Genomic DNA, 21135 nt, shown 5'->3' with positions numbered 1-21135 from the left:
GGTGTCCCTCTTACGCGCTGAGACCAGAACCCAAACAGCCATAAACTGCCATAAATGGAAGAAGCTCAATTTTACCACTGAGGTCATTTGACAGTCAAGTTTAAAATCGCTGTCCATTTTAAAACCCAGGTTTGAAACAGATTGTTTTAAATGTGGAGTCAAGGGACACAAGTCCACTGAGTAGGGGTCACAGGAGCTACAAACACCATCCCTATCGTTTTGTTGTCATTAAAATTCAAAAAGTTTAGGGCCGTCCAGTCTTTGATGTCTTTTAGACAAGACAGTAGTGATGTAATGGTGCAACCTTTCTTTATTGGTAAAAAGATTTGACAATCGTCAGTGTGACAAAATAAGGAAGCTCTGTGTTTTCACAGGAGGGAGCCCAGAGTGAGGAAGTACAAAGAGAATAAAAGTGGTCCTACAATAGAGCCCTGTGGAACCCTAAACAACAGTGAAGCAGTTACAGAATAGTATCCAGGGATGCACACAGGGATTCAGTGGGGTCTGAATGGCTTTGAGGGTCATGGGACTGCTGGAGCCTATCCTATGGCTCCTAATGGATGGATGGATGGATGGATGGATGGATGGATGGATGGATGGATGGATGGATGGATTTATGGATGGATGGATGGATTTATGGATGGATGGATGGATGGATGGATTTATGGATGGATGGATGGATGGATTTATGGATGGATGGATGGATGGATGGATTTATGGATGGATGGATGGATGGATGGATGGATGGATGGATGGATGGATGGATGGATGGATGGATGGATGGATGGATGGATGGATGGATGGATGGATGGATGGATGGGGGCTATTGGTCTCATTTAAATACAGGAAAAAAGATGAAGAAACAAATACTGTGAAAATAAATGAAATACGGTGGTATGGAAAAATGCAGGAATATAAAAAAGCTAAATAAACTGCTGAAATACAGCAACACAAATAAAAAAGAACTATAAATCCATGAATAAATCAAACGGTACCTATCTATGCAATATGCTGCTTCATGGTTTTAACCCCCCCCCCCCCCCCACTCACACACACACCTTTTATAATCACCCTCTTACCCCCCCTCTCTCTAACATCCCTCTCTCTTCTTCGCTCCTTCCTTTTCCATCTGGTCCAACACAAAAGATTTTCAAATATGATTAAAATGAATAAAGTTTGGCCTCAATTACAAAAGGGGTTTATTCAGACATACTTCTGGTTTGTCAGAAGATTAATAACCCCTGTTGTTAAAGTAAAAATGTCCAACACAAGAGGTCTTCAGCTCTCATCTGCCTGCCCAGCTGTTAGACAAAACACGTTTAAAAAAGAACAAACAAACAAAAAAAACATGTGTACCTACATTAATACCTTTAGGTAGGGGATTTTGACCAAAAAAATAGCATGTTTTAATTTTTGGTGGTATGGCATGTATTTGTCCCAGCTGGGGGACCTGCAACAGAACAGAATCTGTGTGGAGTTTGCATGTTCCCCGTGCATGCGTGGGTTTTCTCCGGGGCTTCCTCCCACCGTCCAAAAAGATACTTGATAGGTTCATTGGTTCCTCTAAATGGTGAGTGTGCATGGGTGTGTGATTGAGGCGACAGACTGGCGACATGTCCTTTGACCACAAGTGGCTCCGGCAGCCCCGGGAACAAACTGTTTAGAAGATGACTGCTGCAACAGAAAACAGGTTTATATGCCTCCAGCACTGACTGTGATGTCCAAATGGGTAAAATGCTTTAAATTTCCAATGGAAGAACTGACGTCGTCGTATCATGACTGTCATGAGTTTTCTCTGTTTGCGGTTCGTCATGACACCATCAGAGCTTCGCTGTAGTTGAAATAGCACCAATAGCACTAAAATCAAGAGCTGAGGTTTCAAGGGATGAAGGAAGTTAGGTTTCCAACAGATCCAGTGCTGCTGGAATCTGAGCATCAGCTTGGCCTGAAGCCGAAGGGCTTTTCACTGCATTGACCTTCACAGCTGGCTGGGGGGGGGGGGGGGGGGGGGGGGGCTCTAAAATAACCCTTTAATACTCTCCAGGGAACCTGGAACTAAAAATTGCATCCAGTCAATTTCCATCAAAACTTTCCAAAAAACAAGTCTCACTGTTAAGAGCAGGTTAATCCACAGCTTTGTCCACATACAAAAATGCTATTTTTTAAATGCAGAAACATTGTTGACATGAATGTTAGTCATTAATGGATGGTAACAAAGATAAAAGCGTTTGACCGGCAGCCCTGCTGCTGTGAGTGCAGGGTTGTAAAGGCTGCTGTACTTCACTGCTGAAACAAAGGAGTCAAAGTGTGTGGGAGGAAAGCTGAGCAGGAGAAGGATGAATCTATCCAAAAATCACTGTAACACGCCTACAACACGCCTGCAGGGACCTCCAGAGTGTTTGCACGCAGTGCCCACCAGAACATCCACCTTATATTTAATTGCTTCCAACACTGTCAGTATATCTTTGTGTATAGAGATTTTTCATTCCAAGTAAAAACCTTTATTACTACATTTTCAAAATTTATTTTGCGGTAACTTGCGGTTCTGTGCAGGGACTCGTTATGTAGCCATGAGCTGTATAAGTACTGGGTTTGCAAGGAAAATAAGCATTTATAGGGTTGTTATCCTGGAGAGTAGCTTGTTCCACCATGTTGGACTGATTCAAGATGTTTGCTTACCTCTCCTAACACCACTACGCCATGGATTGTGGTGTTTGTTTCTATTTGCGTATTCGTTAGGCACACATTTTTCTACTATTAAAATGGTGATACATTAACCAACATGTGTAGAGATGACCCACGCCGATCATCATTTGATGTATTTTGAAGTGTTCCCAGTGCTCTTTTAATTATATGTATATATATATATATATATATATATATATATATGAGCCATGTGTTATATATAACTTAAAAAGAGGACAAAGATCCTTATGTGCTAAACTGAGAGCAGGAGTGCTCCCCCTACAGGTGGAAGTAGGGCGCTTTAAAGGCATTGCTGAGGAGGAAAGACTCTGTGAGGTCTGTGAGCTGCAAGTGGTGGAGGATGAATTTCATTTTTTGTTTTATTGTCCTTTGTATGAAAAACAGAGACTTTGTATGTATGAGGTAATAGAAAATAAATGTCCTGATTAGTTTTAGTTATCTGAAGACAAAATTTTACGTTGGCTTTTTGAAAATGAAATCTTTTGTTTGGCAAATTTTGTGTCAAAGGCATGGACAATAAGAATGCACACTTTGTATTCTGTTAGACTCTGATTAGGGGGATTATTGTATTTTTGTGATGGGGATGTATCTTTATGTATTGTGTATTTTGTCTTTCAGTGTCATATAAGCCCGTGTGGGCTGGGCATATTAGTGCATGACACTTAAATAAATCAAATCAATCAATCAATCAATTATAAATATGTTGTTTTTAGCCAAAATAAAATAAGCTGTATTTTGCAACTCTGCCCCCCCTTTCCATCATCCAAAACTTAGCCCTTTTTTTACACTCTCTCTCGCTAGCTTACAGCCCCTCAAACCCTCTAACCTAACATTACCGGGGAAACAAAAATGGGCATATTGAAGCTATCCAGTTTGAGCCAGATGCCAGCTCAGACATTCACAACAATTTGAACAAAGAAATACTCAAAAATGCAATTTTCAGCTCAGTTTTCTTTATTTATGTCCTCAATCATGGGAAAAAATGTCACAATAACACGTTTAAAACACCAAAAAGAACATTTATATCAGAGTGGGTCTTTAACAGCACTGAATTTTGGCAACAATAATTTGCACTATAAATCCCTGTTGTCTATTCAAATTTCAATTTTCATATTTCCACAGCATTATATCCCTGAGGGGTATGATTTGAGATCAGAGTGATTGATGGAATCATTGTAGAACAAAGGATTTAATCAGAATCTAAAGTATACATAGACTGAAAGGGCATAAAAAATAAAGCCAAAAACATTCAAAGCCTCAAGGCCTCAGTCACCTATGACGGCAAAGAATGGGAACGTCAGAAGGCCATCTGAAGGCAGTTTTATCCGATTTTTTTTTTACTGCTTTGTGTGTTTTCCCATCTGTCTTTTGCAATGCCCAACAATTATTGTGGAACTGAGCCTCTAAAGAGTTCGTCTGACGCACTTCCTCTCGGCCCTTTCATGTAGCTCTCACATTCCTGCTGCCTCACCGTGCCGCTTCAGACAGCCTACTTCTGCAATGCCATCCTTTCTGCTTCCGTCCCTGAACCACCTCCAGAGGTAGTCACAGAGCTGACTCACAGTTTGACAGGACAGAACAGCAGAACATCTGCTTGAGGTTGCAGCGACGGATGAGGCGGCTATAATGTTCTGATCTAAAGGGTCGTATGTTTAAATCTTATTGACCTGATTTTAGACAGATAGATGATGACTTTATTAATCCCACAATGGGGAAATTTCATATATCTGTGGCAGCAAAAAACGACATTCAGAAATAATCTATATAACATCAAAAAAGGACATAAAAAATGACATTCATATTAAATTATTAAGAATATTAAATTATTAAAAATTATAATTACAATTATTATTGAAATTATTATCGAAAATGAGATTCATAATAAATAAATAATAAATAATACTACTACTAATAACAATAATAATAATAATAATAATAATAATTATCACAATGATAAAAATAAAATATATCCAAAAATATGTGGTCAACTGCAAATGCTCGATTCATTTCTCAATTCATTCGATTCGATTTCTTGATTCAAAAAACTATATTTTCTGCTTTATTTCCTACTGTGACTTTAAGACGGGCTTTTTACAGATGAAACACTAAGCGACTGTTCTTTATTCAGCATTTAAAGAGATTTTAAAGTTAAAACAGCTCATTGGAAGCAAAATAAAATATCAATAGAAGTTAAGGATCACACTTGTTTTTTTTTTCTCACTCACAACAAACTGTCATTCAGGTCAGCCTTGCTTAACCATTACTCTATACCCGGCAGTGACCCCACCTGCTTATCACTGCTTATCGTTACTAAAAGTGCTTCATCATCAGACTGCAGGCAACCCATCCCACCTTTGTCTGTGTCTTCAGTATTAAACAGATATAAACCCAACATCAAACTGTAAAGTTGCTTTTGTTTGTGACAGAATCATCTGGTTCGTGTTGATTATATAAACCCTTCACTACTGCAAAGTGTTGTATATCAGTACAAGGCTGCTTTTCTCTGCTTCAGAATCCACTGGAATCACATTAACGGCATAAGCAGTTGAAGAGTTAGTCAAACAAAGCTCCGCTGGTAAAGGGTTAAACCATGTTTGTCAGAAAACGTACTATAGTGCAGTATACTGCTTACCTCAACAACAGGAACATTTGTTCTATTATAATTTTCAACAGGAAACTTTGCATTTGTACAGCCACGTAAATCAAACATTGTCATCATTTCATCAAATCATTTCACCCTGTTTCAGTTAGTTTTGTTTGGAAAAGGCCCATTTATTAATTTTTTTCTCTTGCAGCCTCTCTTCATGCATTGAGGCAGAGAATCTGTAATATTTCTTGATTTGGTTTGTAGCCTGCCTTTGGGATCGATCCGTCAATCAGCTGATGAAAAGTTTAAAGAGCAATACAGTTATTTCTTCACCTCACCCTCTAGGTTCCTAGTGAAATATTACGATAAAGATTATACACAAATGAGCCTGAAATCCCAACCCTCAACAGCTCTGGATTTACTTCATCAGCAATATTGGAGCTATCCAGATGCACATTTTGCAGCCAGATTCCAGCTCAGACGATGAAAACAAAGACGTACGTGGATCTATTTGTCTGCAAGTGGATGTTTAGAATGGAGAGGAGCAGGGAGCTTGTAGCTTGCCATTGTGACTTCCACAATACTCCTACAAAACACCTTTATCAAACGCCTTCTTTTGTCTGCTACTGACTTCCAACGATTTCAATGAAGAAATACTCAGAAATAGAAATACTCCTGTAGAATTGTCCTCCATCATTAGAAAATGCTAAAAGATCATGTTAAAAACATGCAAAACACCATTTTCACTGGAGTGAGTCTTTAATTTAAGACATGACAAAGGAAATCCTGAACTAGGACAAAGCTAAAACCCAAACATGATGCAAAACAGGACAAGGTGATCTGAGAGTATTTAAGGAGGGATCAGTAACAAAGCATTTAAAACTGAGACATGGTGCTAACATGAGAAAAAACCACACAACCTTAACAAAAAACAAAGGATGACTTAAAGCCCCCCCCACCCACACACACACACACACACACAAACAAACACACAAGATCTAATAAAAAAAATATATATATATTATTCTCCACCTGGAAAGTCCTCATCTTCAGAAAAATCAAGCTAACAGTCACAAGTAAAGTCTTTTTAGATGTGGGACTGAATATCACCTTCAACCATGCAACCATTCTGAGTCAAAATATGTTTTTTTTTTAAATAGGCTGTGGTTCAACAGCATCAATGGGAATGTGTAGTACAATGTTCAGCAGATTCAATTAAACTTTATATAATATATAGAACATTGATTCATAATTCAGGGTGTTTCAAGATAAGAAGCCAAATACACCAAACCAATCTAATTCAGGTAGGATCCAATTTATTGCATTAAGATTTTTACAGTTAAACTTAGTCCAGATCATGAAGATCATATTTTACAAAAGCCTGTTTTAGCTCAAAAACTTTAGCTTTCTGACTTTTTTGACTTTGAAAAATGTCTCCAACTCAGAGCAAAATCTCTGTAAGGAAAACCGCCAACTGCATCAGAGAGCAGCAGGCTTTCGATCCTCTGCTGTTTACCTCCTGTGCTGCAGGACAGTGACAACTACAGGAGAGCTCCTGTGCAGAATCTGCCTCTGGAAGTTCAAACCTCAACCGCACTAACTTGGTCAAGCAGACACGGAGACAATGGTAGTTCAGAGACTCCTGCAGTGCCTGCTGATGGAGGCAAGCCTCCAACTCTCTGATCCAACCTTACTTTGGCAGCCGCCGCCATATCTGTTCCCGGACGGAGGAGCAGCCGTTCGTGGATCAGGGCTTACCTGCAGCGCTTCAGAGGATGTGTCAGAGTCCTCTGATCCGCTCCGATGTCGCCTCGCATCAGGACCAGCAGCATCCCACCAGCTGGCCTTCCCCCCCTCCGTTCTCCCCCCTCCTCTCCCTCTCTTGGGACTTGGCCCACCTCCTCAGAATAGCGCTCCGTTAAACTCTCGGTGCTGCTCGTGATCTCAGCTCAGAAATGGAGAATCTGTCCGAACCCAGCGTCCTCCTCTGCGCGCTCCCGTCCTTCGCATCCTCGTCCTTCCTCTTCCTCCATCTTCTTCATCCTCTGTCTACGCGACGCGTTTCGACCCACATCCTCGTGACTGTATAAGTCTGTCCCTAGGCGTGTTTCGGTTGGGTTCGGCTCGTGTCTGCAGCTCGGTGTGTTTTGCGGACTGGGTAACTTGCCAACAGATACAGTCACGCGCTTTGCTCCGCACACTCTGGAAAAGATGTGTCCTTTATTCAAAGCATCTTTCATGAGAACATCAGTCACAACTCATTTACTTCCGCTCAGCACGTAACTGCTGTTAATGGCTCTTCTAATGAACGAGCAAACGTTAATGAAGCCAGACATTATTCAAACATCAACTTGATTTAAAACTTCAAAGATTTAGGCCACCAAAAGAGCGCGCAGGTGAACGTCTGCACACATGTTTAAGAAAAACTCTGCATCCATCATTTCATTAAACATCTTTGAAGCAAGTTTTTATCTTGTTTCAATATTTACTTTTCTCACTTTGTCCACATGTTGTCCACTGTTGCCTAATAGCTCCCCTTAGTGGCAGAATCTGTTTTTCCCCTTCATCTCCAAATCGACATTTTGTTTACTCCTCTTTTCCAATGGGTCAGAATTTACCCACCAAACCCCCAAAATAAAGCAACCTTATTAAATTTTAAATCTAAAGTCTATCGTGCATGATAAAACATCATATTACTCATGAACTCTATTTAATTGCATTTATTTTTATCTGTTTTTTACTACAAAATGCAAAAAAGGCAATATTATTACACCTTTGTTTTCCAAACCAAACCAACTATCATAATAGTTTACTTTTACACACCAAACTTTTATTATTGCTATTTTCTATATATGAAATAATGATAATGTATTATAAAAACAGAGAAGCTGTTAACAACCTTAAACTTATTTGTCTTCTGTTTATTCTTATGTTTTTTTTTTTAGGAAGTGAATTCTAAAAGTACTTTCTCATAACGCAACAAATGTGAGAATGGGCTTTCTGGCATACAGCTTTTGTCTTGTGGTCCTGGAATATTTTACCTTTGACTTACCGGGCAGCAGCCTTGAGTAGATCTGGTGTGTGTAACTGTGTGTGTGAGAGTGTAGTTGTTAGTATCTGTGAATTATAGAACGTTTGTGTGTGACCTTTGAACGTTTTTTGGTGTTCAGATGCTTGTTAGTCACGGGTCAAAATGACCAATAAGACAAACGTAAGACCCTAGTGGTGTACATGTAAGCCTGAACAAAGACAAGACCTTTTAAAGGAAAAGTCATAAAATGTCAGGTTTGAAAAGAATAGGTATTTTTTTTACAACTCAACTTGGTATGGGTCAGTTTTTCCCTCAAAACAACACAAGGGTCAAACAGGCCCAGGTCTATTTTTAGTAATAGTCAGTCACTTTACTCTAAACATATCTGAAGCTTGACCAAAATGACTGAGGTATATTACCTGTTGATCCTAGACCTGCACACCTTCATTTTATTTTGTATTCTTTGCGTGTCTCGTCCTGTAGTGTAATAAAGACAATAGCATGACTATGTGCCCCATCGGCAGTGGTGGACTAAGCAGTTAGGGGGCCACAGGAGAACAATACCATGGGGCCCTCTGCAGTGACTGAATCATTATTATTACTTTTTTTTTTTTTTACAAATCCTGACCTGGGCTGAAATGTCCATGGAATAACTTCTCCACTGGTCCACTTTTAGACAGCATCAATATCAAGAATCTAAATGATTTGATAAAAATCTAAAAACTGAAATCACATTAAAATGAGAAACAAATATATTTTTTCAACTGCTTAGAAACTTTTTTTAAATGTGCTAATAATGATGGTCTACAGCAGCCAAAAGAAACCAAAACGAAACACTTTCAAATGAGCAGTGGAACGCCATTTCGGTGACTTGCGTTTTTTGTGTAAGTTCATCCCTTCTCAAGAGGGAAGTCTTCAGGTGACACAGTAATACTGTGAGCTCCTCCTGTATGGCAGAGAGTTGTCACCTGTCTCAAAGGGAAATCCAAGACACCCTGTTAGTTTGATTGAAGAGTAAAAAAAAGACTCATAGAATCTCTGGCGACTTATAGGATTGAGCTTGTTAGAAAACGAAAGAAAATAAGCTTGTCTATCTATTCATCCTATGCAGTACTGTCATATTGTCTTGCTTTGTGTTTCTGCACTTGCAATGCCCCTCTGGCCTCATTAAGCCCAAAATGAAGAATCCTGAAACAAAGGTGTTATTATACAGATGACAACACTTAGACCACATGTGTCTAACTCAGGCCTGCGGGCCAAAGTTGGCCCGGAGTGTCATTATAATTGGCCCGCGAGATCATATCAAATGTGCATTAGAGCTGGCCCGTGGTATATACTGTACCGCTAAAACCACAAATCCCACAATGCTTTGCTAGTATGTTGGCCTGCAGTCAAAACCGGCAAGTGCTCCTTTTTTCTGTTGACAGTCCTTGACTATGGAATCCTATACTGTTCATAATTAAATAAATAAATATTTGATTAAATAAATAAATGTGACCCCATGCAAATACACAACCAACCAATAAATCTCTCATAAATATATAAAAAGATCATGAAAAGGTGAAAAACCTGCACACTGATTTTAAATTAGGCATTATATTATTCAATATATTTCATTTTGCTTTAAAAACCTGTTTATTATTTTAAAACAGCATTTTAAAATATTCATTTTTAATCATGTGTAATATTATTATAATTCTACTTCTTTTTTCAGAACCTTAGATTTCAAAATCAATATTTTCCAAAGTAGCTTTTTTTTATTTCATGTTGCTGTTTTTCACAATGGCGTATTTATTTCATGAAGAGCTTTTTCAGCAGAATGGGTCTATCCGTCAATCAGTGAAGGTGGGCGGGATCTAAACGCTCATTGGCTCATCCATGGAAATCGACTCTTATTCCTCGATACCCGCTCTGACTGCGGTGTTCCAGTCAGAGAGATGACATATTTCAGCGATATCCGCGCGGCTTTATTGACATTAGAGATCAAATAGAGACAAACAATCTGTCTACTGCAGAAGATGCAAACATCTACGGCTCTGTTTTTGTAATTTGAGGGTTTGTGTGGACCAAAGGAGCTCCGGTCGTCCACGTCTCGAATTCCACGTGAAACACTCCTGACTCTTAAGCAATTCACTCAGCTCTCGTTTGCTCTGCAGCTAACAGCTCTGCTGTCTGAGCTCACAGATCCAGTCTGACGTCATCGTGCCTTATGTCGGCTCGCAGGAGGCGAGCTGGCGGACCGATAGAGAGTCGGACCAGACAGCAGTGGATAGCGGAACAAGCCTGCTCGGGCCTCCTGAACCTTATGATATTTTTTCTATTTTCATTGAGACAATGAAAATGATTATAAATCAGGTCCTCTGGGGACCTCTTGGGGAAAATGTTGAACCTTTCCTGCGAAAGTTTCTCTTTCTGGTTGTAAACGCAGCGGAGATCCGGGGTTTGGTTTGGGATCACTTCCCCGTTCAGACCTCTCAGAGCGGGTTATTAAAAGATTCAGTCTCTATACTTTGGATATACTTTTTTATTATTACTTTTCCGGCGAACTGAACAACAGACCCTTAACTTAACTTGCGGTCACACACACACACACTTTTTGCGCTGGGCGCTCTGATTTATACGTAACAGACATAGTTTGACTGCAGGAGCTGAAGACTCTCTGGGATGATCTCATGAACTCAAACATGGAAACATTGTTGTGGAACTATTCCAAATAAATAAACCTGATCTTTTACCACTCCATGTGCATTGTGCATCCATGCATTTTTACTGAGATAAGCACAGGCAACCGCTCCATGTGGCTATCAGGCTAAAAACATTAGCGGTAGCCCCTCCCACACGCGGCATGGTGCGTTGTTGGAACTCCAGTTCATAGAAGCTTGGTGGAACTCCAACAACCACCCAGCCTAACTTAGACCACTACTAGATGTTCATGAGAAGATGAAAATTGCAGAACCGACCTCAAAACCACCTGAATTATGCACATTCGCCCAAAACCACTTTTATCCGCAAATTTAGAACCAAAACTGCCCAATATCTGGTAACACTGTGGATGTGTTGAGGTGCATACTCCCCCTAGTGTTGAGGAGTGGGCATCGCGCCGTCACGTTTGCTGAAGCATCTTCGATCGATGTAGTCGGGGTGCTGCTGCTTATGTCTGAGTAAAGGAGTAGCCAATCACAAAAGTGTCTCCGCCTTGTCTGGTTTGATTGACAGATAGACCCATTCTGCTGAAAAAGCTCATTATGAAATAAATACGCCATTGTGAAAAACAGCAACATGAAATAAAAAAAAGCTACTTTGGAAAATATTGATTTTGAAATCCAAGGTTCTGAAAAAAGAAGTAGAATTATAATAATATTCAACATGAATAAAATGAATATTTTAAAATGCTTTTTTAAAATAATGAACAGGTTTTTAACGCAAAATGAAATATATTGAATAATATAATGGCTAATTTAAAATCAGTGTGCAGGTTTTTTTACCATTTCATGGTCTTTTTATATATTTATCAGAGATTTATTGGTTGACTGTGTATTTGCATGAGGTCACATTTATTTATTTAATCAAATATTTATTTATTTAATTATGAACAGTATAGGACTCCATACTTGACAGCCGTGCTCCAGTCATATCGGACTAATTAATTTCCTCCTCCACAAAAATGGCCAAACGAAAGATGAACAGGAGCTTTCAAGACAGGTGGGAGGCAGGTTATCTGTTCACGAATAGTAAGGACAGACCTGTTTGTCTTGTGTACGGAGCTAACATGGCTGTAACAAAAGAATATAACATAAGAAGACACTGACTATATGAAAAGGTTAAACTTTACATATCAGTTGCAGTTAATTTTTCAATAAATATTGAGTTTGGACTGTGACTTTACTTCACTGCTTAATTTTGGCCCACTGTGAATTTGAGCTTGACACCCCTGACTTAGATGAACATACTGGTCTTCTCTACTAAACTATGCAATTGTTATCTTTGTGTGTTATAGACTGTATGTTTGCTAATTTTTCTTTAGAAATAAGTCAATTGCACTTCTAACTTATCTCTGTGAACTTATCTGGTCTTTGATCTATTATATTTCTATATATTTTGTGTTGTTAAAATGGTTTAGGTAGTTTAAAGATTGTTTCATATTTTAATGTATTTTATTTTTTATTTTTAGTTGAGCTGTTTTAATTTTTTTACCCACTTATTTATTTATATTTATACAATAATAGTTATAGTAAATTTGTAAATGATATAACAAATGAAAAAGATATCATTAAAAATATGTTAGAAATCTTAACACACAAAATATGATATTTATAAATTCATTTCATAGAAATATTGACATCCATATCAATAGCAAAAGTATTATGAATCATAATCATTGTAATAAATATATATATACTTTAAATGCTCCAACAAACTTGTCTGAGCTGACAGACAGGAGCTGAAGGCCTCTTGTGTTGGACATGTTTTACTTTTACAACATGGGGTTATGAATCTTCTGACACATTGGGTTTGTATTTGGAACCCCTTTTGTAATTTAGGCTAAACTTTATTTAAATTGATTACAATTGTCTCCTTTTTCTTTTTTTGTTGGACCGGATGGAAAAGAAGAAGAGGAAAGAAGGGAGGGATGTTGGAGGGAAAAAGGGCATAGAAGAGAGGGGGAGTTAATGAAATCTGGAGGATGATTACAGAGGTGGTGGTGTGGGGGGGTTCAATCATTAAACAGCAGGATGTTGGCAGATTATTATCATTACTGTCTGCTGTAAATGTTAGTCAAAAGGGGCGGGGCCTGTCAACACACATACTCAAGTATTAAAAGCGTACCTGTTGGCTCCAAAAATACAATCATGTTAACATGAACTGAACACAACTTCAGTTCACACACACATACGACTTTTGACAAACCAACACATGTAAAGTATTTTGTTCTGTCGCACACACTATTGTGCAAAGGTGAGCTGACACCTGTGCTCAGGTGGGTGTTTTTGCTCTGCTGAGGTGGATGATGGACTGTCAAAAGGGGGAGAGTGCTCGACCCTACATTTCTGACACTAGAAATCACATGTAGCTTGTATGGCGATAAGTTGCTATTTAAGGAGGGGTCTAACTTTGAGATACAAAATTTAATGTGACTTTGATAGATTTAATTCCATTGATTCAGGTTTTTTTGCTCTAAAAGGATTTATGGTGAAAATTGATTTTCTTTTCTTTCTCCACATTTCAGGTTTTTTTCTCTTTGCTTCCCTCTACCGTCTGTTCCGACAGCTTTCTGACAGTTAATTCTCTTACTCACATCTTGGTGAATTCCTTTTGTGTCACAGGGTTGCTGGAGCCTATCTCAACCAGCAACTGTTTGCCAAGGCGGGGTACACCCTAAACCAGCCCATCGCAGGGCCACACAATCACACACCCCCACAATTTCACTTAGGGGCAATTTAGTCTTCAATTAACCTATGAATAATGTTTTTGGACTGTGGGAGGAAGCATTAATACCTAGACACATGCATGCTCCACACAGAAAAGACCCAGCCTGTGAGGCAGCAGTGCTAACCACTGCAACAACATGCAGCCTTCTCTAACTTACAGATGCACTGGATTTTGTGTGGGGAAAGAGGAACTGACAGTTTTACATTGTAATGGTAGCTTCATTTGAGCAATGAGAGATAGAAAATCATGAAGAAAATCAAGAAATCTACTTAATTTATATACATTTATTTGCATTTCATTGAGGGAAATAAGTTTTTGAAACCTCTTGCTGGAAAGACTTGGTACTTTGTGGCAAATCTCTAATTAGGAGTACAGAGATCAGACATCTCTTGTAGTTGATTACCTCAATTTTGTTCTGTAAATCTTGTATTTTGGCAGAATTGCACCAACAGCTTCTTGCTGATGGTTTTGTAATCGATTCTGGTCTTGTGCAAGTCTACAATCTTCCCCTTTAAATCCACTAAAAGCTCTTTAGTCTTTTCCATGTTGGAGAGTTTGAAGTGGGCATGTGTCTTTTCCACAGGTGATATGTTCAAACAGGTGTCTTCTATTCAGGTGACAGGTTAATTAGGAGCACTGTCAGCACCTTACTCGGTCAGTGTTCAGCACTGTTCCACCTATGTTTGGGATCTTGCAGTAATCATTGTCATGACCTGGGGGGTTCCAGGAAGCATGTTTAAACTACCCTGACTTTAAACCTGAACTCTGGCTTATATCCGGCTGAACTTGCTTATTCTGGGTTTGTCGGTTCCAAAAGACTGGATATGAGTTAGCGTAGATAAGCTCGATTTGGTAACCCTGGGTTAATGCACGTGCACAGCAGGTACATAAAGACATTCTCAATGGATCGCAGATTTCCAGAGTCACCATGGAAACGCGTGGAGAAAAAAAGAGAGCGCTGTACTTCAGTTAGACGGACTCTGAGATTTTAATGACGGCGTATGAAGATTACACGTCCATCAAGAAAGTCATACGGCTGCATCATCAAAAGTACGAGTTTCTGCTTACACCTACTTGATTGAATTGATTTAAATGAAAGTAAAATAACTGTCTGATAACTACTGGTACATGTTATTTTTAAGCTGACTTAACTAAAAAAAGGATTTATCTTAACTGAAGCAAATAATTAAGTTAGATCAAATGTAAAAAGTTTATCTTTTCAACATCCATACGTGGTCTTATCATGGAAAAAGTATATTTGAGCTTCTTCATCCACTACATCATCTTCAAATGGACACGCCATGCTGCTTCATCTCTCTGAAAACAAACTAACCTTCAACTAAACCTGCTCCAGACCAGGTTATGTTCAGAGCATGAGTTGCTATGGGAACTAAGCATACCCTGAAACATACCTCCATTTCTGGAACCGAAAGCTGAGGTTATCAACTTCCTTAACCTCAACTTACCATGGAAGCTAGCATAACCTGCTTTTTGGAATACTCCCCTGTTGTTGGATGTTTTGCCAAAAGGTTGCTCGAAAGGGGGGTGAGCCAAAAGCAAGAACAACATCAGTCCTTGCAAATTGCAAAATGAACCCAGGTTTTTAAGAGTGTTTAATTTTTCTGTTTTATAAGACATAGAATCCTGAAAGGCTCAAAAGTAGCAAAGAATTTACGATTCTCCTTTAGCAACTTGGTCAAGGTAGCACTAGTGATTATAAGTGACCTATCATGTAAATACTTGTTAAATCTTCCCTGAACAAATTATGACAACAGTTTTTCCCCAATAATCACCAATTATTGTTGTTCTCTAACCCTTTATTGTTGATCTAAATGTTCTAAAACATCCTTTAAAAAAAGACTGCACTTCATACATTCAGCCACAGAGCGGAGACATAATACTTCTTTCCTAAACATTCCATCCACATTTTGACTTGTGACAACATTTGTTTGGTCATGAAAAAGAGTAAACATATCTAATCTGTCAGATATAGCATTTAAAAAACAGATCTGTTGCATTTAAGTTATTGATAAACTGTTACTTAACAATCGGTTTAAAATTTGTACATTTTCATGTGTCTCATCTGTTTAAAAATTGCCACCAGATTTGTCAGTTGTGGGTCCGACTTGTGTTCAATGTAACTCTTCTTAAGAACTTAGAACTTGCTTGTGACACATTGGCCATGTTAGAAGGTTAGCCACATTAGCTGTGTAGTGTGACAATACCTGTAATTCCTTACCTTGTTAGTAGAACGTAAAAACTGATACCACTAAAACAAACGTTACCGTGACTGTGTTAAAACGTAACCATTTTAGCAACATTTAAAAAAAACTGTTCAACATTGCTACATGTTAGCATTTTTACAATAAAATCCAACCTTGTTTGCAACTTGGTAAAAAACAGAGTGTAGTTAAGACAGAGCGCTTTTATGTAAACACAACAGGAATTAATCCATATAGTAGGCGCTCTGGATTATAAGGCACCTTGTCGTTTAAAAAAAAAAAGGCTTTTAAGTGTGCCTAATAATGCAGAAAATATGAGAAGTCATTATTTACATAAATTCCGCTGTGAAAGCTTGATGCATTTGGGGGAGACTCCTATGGTTCAAGGTGACTTGTATACTTTTTCCTACATTTTTCAGGAGTTATTTAAAATCTAGAGATCAAGTTGTGGTTTCCAGGGTTTGAACGTTGCCCGAGTGCATAAGCAGCATCTGCAGTGAATGACCGAAGGGGCTTGAAGCAGTACCAGTGCATGACTTGATTCATCTGCTCACTAGTGACAACATCTGTCTGTCTATTGCCCTCTGGGTTTATTTTGGTGGAGCTACATCTGTTAGCCAAAGAGGTTTCATTGCCAAAGGTTGATATTTCCTTTGAATCCAGCAAGCTTAAGAATGTGTAGCTTAGTTTTTGAAATCTGCAATGTTTGTACTCAAGCATGGCTAAATGTAGTAAGTAATGAAGACTGCTGTCACGAGTCATGCGGAATTTCATTTTTGAATCAAAACATTTACTAAACTGAGTGTGCACAGTATGTTGTGCCACTTTCTCACAAACATCCATGCTGTTTATCCTCGGAACACATTATCCTAAGAGCTCATATCAAGACACATTATTTTGTAACAGGATTATATGCTGAAGTCATGTAAACAGCAGCTCATTTTGCGTGTAAATGCACAAGCAGCCCACTTCAGACTTTCTTTGATCAAGCTTCAAAGGATTATCCACTAGCAGTCTGCATGTAATCGCATTCATGGCTTCAGCACGCCTAACTTTAGTCTGGTTTGTGTCGTTTGAGCATATTTCAGTGTTTAGTACGCGGCTGCCGGCTGGTCACCAGCACCATCACGAGTAAAGTAAAGTTAGCAGAGGAGAACAAGGAAGATGAGGAGAGAAGATAGAAGTATGTCTGTTCTCTCTGAACATTATCCATCCTTCCTTCCTTTTAGCCTCCCTACTTCTTTCAAGCATGCATCACATCTCCCAGCTATCCTGGAAAATTCACGCCAAGATAATTTGTTCCTCTTTCATGCACCTTTGAAGCTTTTTAAACAAGCTTTTCTTTTCAACATAGAGAATGACTTTAAAAATCTAATAAAACCAATGAGCTTCACTGGCTCAAATGATATATGTATTTCTTTAACAAAAAAGAAAAAACACTTTTGTTTTTTCAAAATAGAAACTTGAAACAAAGTGAAGCAGAAATCTTGGTGGCCATGCATTGCTTCAGTCTCAAGAAAATATGTAAAATAACAGTAGACAAACGGCATTCAAGTAGAGGAGTCTTCATAGTTTGGACTGGAGTTTGAGAGGATACTCACCGTATATAGCAGCATGAGGTTCCATTTGTGCCAAAAATATGAAAATACTTTTTTGCGTCCACTGTCTATGTTTTTGGGTCCATTGTCTATGTCTCTTAAACGGGTTCATTGACCATTGGTTCATGTCTATGTACTACTAAGCAATATCTTCTGCATGCTCAAGCTTCTTTGATTATTACTTTGTATTTGCTTTGTGATGTAAATGCTTGCTTAATGCTTAAAACTTTGCACTTGTCTTTATTAATATTATTATCATCCCCATGTCGTCTCATTATTACGGCGTCAGAAAGGTCCTTAGCAACCGTGTGTCGTTTCCTACATCGTTTACCCGTGTCGTCAAGAAATTCCTTAGCAACCATAGCTAGTGTCGTTAGCTACGTCGTTTCCCTAAGAAGAGATGTAAAATAACAGTAGAGAAACGGCATTCAATTAGAGGAGTTTTCATAGTTTGGACTGGAGTTATCTAACATTAGCCTTCAGGATCATATTTTCACTAGTCATACACGTTGATATCATTGACTGTATCTGAAAACTGGACTGAGTTACTCCTCCCCGCTGGCATTTTAAACAGGAAGTACCTGCTAAATCCAATAAGCTAAAATCCCATAGACTTCTATAGAGAAATAAACAGCTAATAGTCAGTCATTCTATTTGCCAGATAACATCAAACATTCGAAATGTTTGATTGACAGATTCTACCCCCATTTTCAAGTGGTAGGGGTGTGACCTTCCAACAAGCTCATTCCTGATTGGTGGGAGTGGTTGCCATAGAAACGTTTACTCAGACTGACTCAGACCTATCACTGCTTAATGAGGTCGCTGGCTCCAACATGGCGCCATCTGTATCGCGAAAAAAATGACGACTGAATTCACCTAATTTTTTGGAGCTCTCCAAATGTTTTAATTCCCTGTCTCATGCATCAGAAACACCCACATTACCCTTACTCAGCCAATAACCAGCCATAGAACATTAGAGGAACAATAATATATTTGTCATTTTTACGCAATCAGCAGCAAAACAATGCATTTCTGTTGAACACCAAAAGGACTGATCAATTTATAATTGATTACTTTATTCGTAGTCTAACTCAGGCAGAGACTGTGCTGATGTTGTCGGTCATAAACAATGTCTAACTCCATCGTCGTCATTTAAAGAGAAGGTTGGCCCAGCTGCGGCTGCGCAGGCAGCTGTGGTTCCATGATCCTGTGGTGGTGAGAGTGTGATTAGTGACAAAATGAAGGAATCAAGCAGACCTGGTTAAAGAACGATGCATGAGAGGGGCAAGATGGAAGGACTACGTGTCACTCGGGATGAGAAAAAAAAACTTGTTTTCCCATAATCACAAGACAGTAGGTGTCGTTATCATGAGAAAACAGACAAAAAAAAGTACGGTAGGTTGGAGGTCACAGAGTAATCACATGAAGAGAGGTTCTATTGTGTCCAGACATGTCTACTTTATGAATAAAATCAATATAAAACAACATTCCTGGACCTTGATGTGATGTTAGATAAATTAAAATAACCAAAAACACATTTTTATTAAAAATGTTTTTAAAGAAACCAGAAAAACAGTCATGCAATTTGTTATAAGAAATTCATTATGTTTCAGTGATTTGTTTACTAATAATCATAATGGGGTTCTTAAAAGAACGATAGAAACAATGGCCTAATGTAATTAATGATTCAAGAAAAGCAGTAGCACCTCCCTGTTCATTTTTTCCTGTCACCAAATATGAATTTAAATGCAGATGGTGTAGCCTCTGATAATGGAATCACTGCTCCCAAGTCTCTGTAAAGAACAGGTCATCTACTGTATCTTGTTATCCGAGTTGAGGGTGTGAAGACTTCTTTTTTTACATTTGTGAAATGATTTGACAGTAAACAGGGATCTAAAAATGCCAAAGTTGACCTCTGGGTTTGGATTGTTATGAGGCTACAATAATTCCAAGTGGATTGCTTGGAATAAATACTGAACTTGTGTGGGCTATCTGACTGCACATGGAAAGTATTATCCTGCTGGAGATTTGGGAAATGAATGGTTTTGCTGGGCTGGAGGGGGGGCGAGAGGTTTTCTGTGATCCAGATACATGTTTAAATGAAAGAAAGTTAAACCCAACACCACAGATTTCTGCTTCCCTGACAAATGAGGAAAAGTCTATTCTGTGTTAAAAAAGAGGTGGGATTTCAAAACTGTTTCAAATGATCAATAAAGCAAATATTCCATAAGTGGGAAGTGAACAAAGTTCAGGTATTGAGGGTATGATTCTGCTGGATTGTGCAGATCAATGAGAGTTGTAATGGGCCCAAGCATATTTGTAGAATGGTGGATAAAAACAAACAGAAAAGCATAGTAATATTTTCTGTGGTTAGATTGGTGAAGGGTGGAGTCATTTTCTCTCATATAATCAGTGATGGAGGGTATGGAGTTTAGTGTCGTAGGGCAGAGTTTTGTTTATTTTTATTTTTTTAAGTTTTAAGTGCATGGGTTTTTGTTTTTTCTATGGTGTTTTAATGGTTTCATATTGAATTGTGCTTGCTCTTAGCTGAGCCTCACATTCTTAATGTTCATCAGTCACAGTCACTAAGACTGCTAATCGTGCACAAGAAAATGGCATCAGCAAAGAACACAGCAGTTGGGGGGGGGGGGGGGGGGGTCACCTGGACTGTTGCTCCTGGTAACATTTAAGACTTTTACAGGCAGCAGTTTTTAAAGATATGTATTTTTATATTTTACTAGTGATAGGTGTTAGATTACGCCAACATGGGTAGCATGAAGAATTATTTGTGAGGCCAAAGAACACCCAACAGGGGGTCTCCTATTTCTGCCTGCAGTTTTAATGATGGCTCTACATTAGAGCCTACGGTGCCATGAAGTGAAACCTACTTTCCCCCAGCTGTGCTCCTCAATTCACTTCAGGTTTCATGTTAACCACATACAGTATGTGCTTGGATCATATGCGAATAGTTTACCTCATTTTCTTTTTATTAGACGTGGGCTACTTCATTATAATCCTGATTCTTAATTGTGATTTATTAAGTCTTGTAAAAATGGTTGAAAATTAAATATCCTACTTTATTGCCTCGTATAAAAAAACAAAACCAGCTCATTTTACACACGCATGCAAACGAACACAAAATAAATGAGTTTGTGTATCCTTGTTGCGTTGTCAGCATTAGGGGTCGACACAGCGAGTCAGCTTTCACTGATTCACAGGTGGTTTGGCATAGATTTTCCCACCAGATGCCCTTCCTGGCCCTGTATTTTATCTGGGTTGGGGACCTTCCCAGGTTGACCTAGACTCGGGCGCCCTTGTGTTTTCATAGCAAGGCAGTAGCATGAAGGGTCTTGGCTGAGGACCCACATTGGATGAAGCTCATTGGGCCCCATGGGACAGGAATCGCAGGTTCACATGTGCGAATCCTACACGCAGACAACCAAGCCATTCATTGAATTTCCCTACGAGGATTAGTAAAATTGATCTTAATCTTAATCCAGCCACTAGAATTTTCCTTGTTTTTACTAAACTTAATTGGATGGCACATTTATAACTTGCTTC

The 21135-nt window shown here is 38.7% G+C and overlaps 1 protein-coding gene across 1 annotated transcript in view; it reads right to left on the bottom strand.

Moving 5' to 3' along the window:
* Window positions 1–7416, bottom strand: part of bean1 (brain expressed, associated with NEDD4, 1) — a 57540-nt gene extending 50124 nt beyond the window's left edge. The window contains exon 1 of the mRNA XM_020709286.3: window positions 7052–7416. The gene's annotated coding sequence lies outside the window, so the exon portion shown is untranslated. The remainder of the gene's footprint in view (window positions 1–7051) is intronic.
* Window positions 7417–21135: the final 13719 nt, after the last annotated feature.

The sequence above is a fragment of the Oryzias latipes genome, chromosome 15, assembly GCF_053564925.1.
Source record: "Oryzias latipes strain Hd-rR chromosome 15, Olatipes_Hd-rR_3.1".
In the NCBI taxonomy this organism is placed as follows: Eukaryota; Metazoa; Chordata; class Actinopteri; order Beloniformes; family Adrianichthyidae; genus Oryzias; species Oryzias latipes.
The sequence above is the reverse complement of the archived record's forward strand: the minus strand, read 5'-3'. Positions and strand labels throughout refer to the sequence as shown.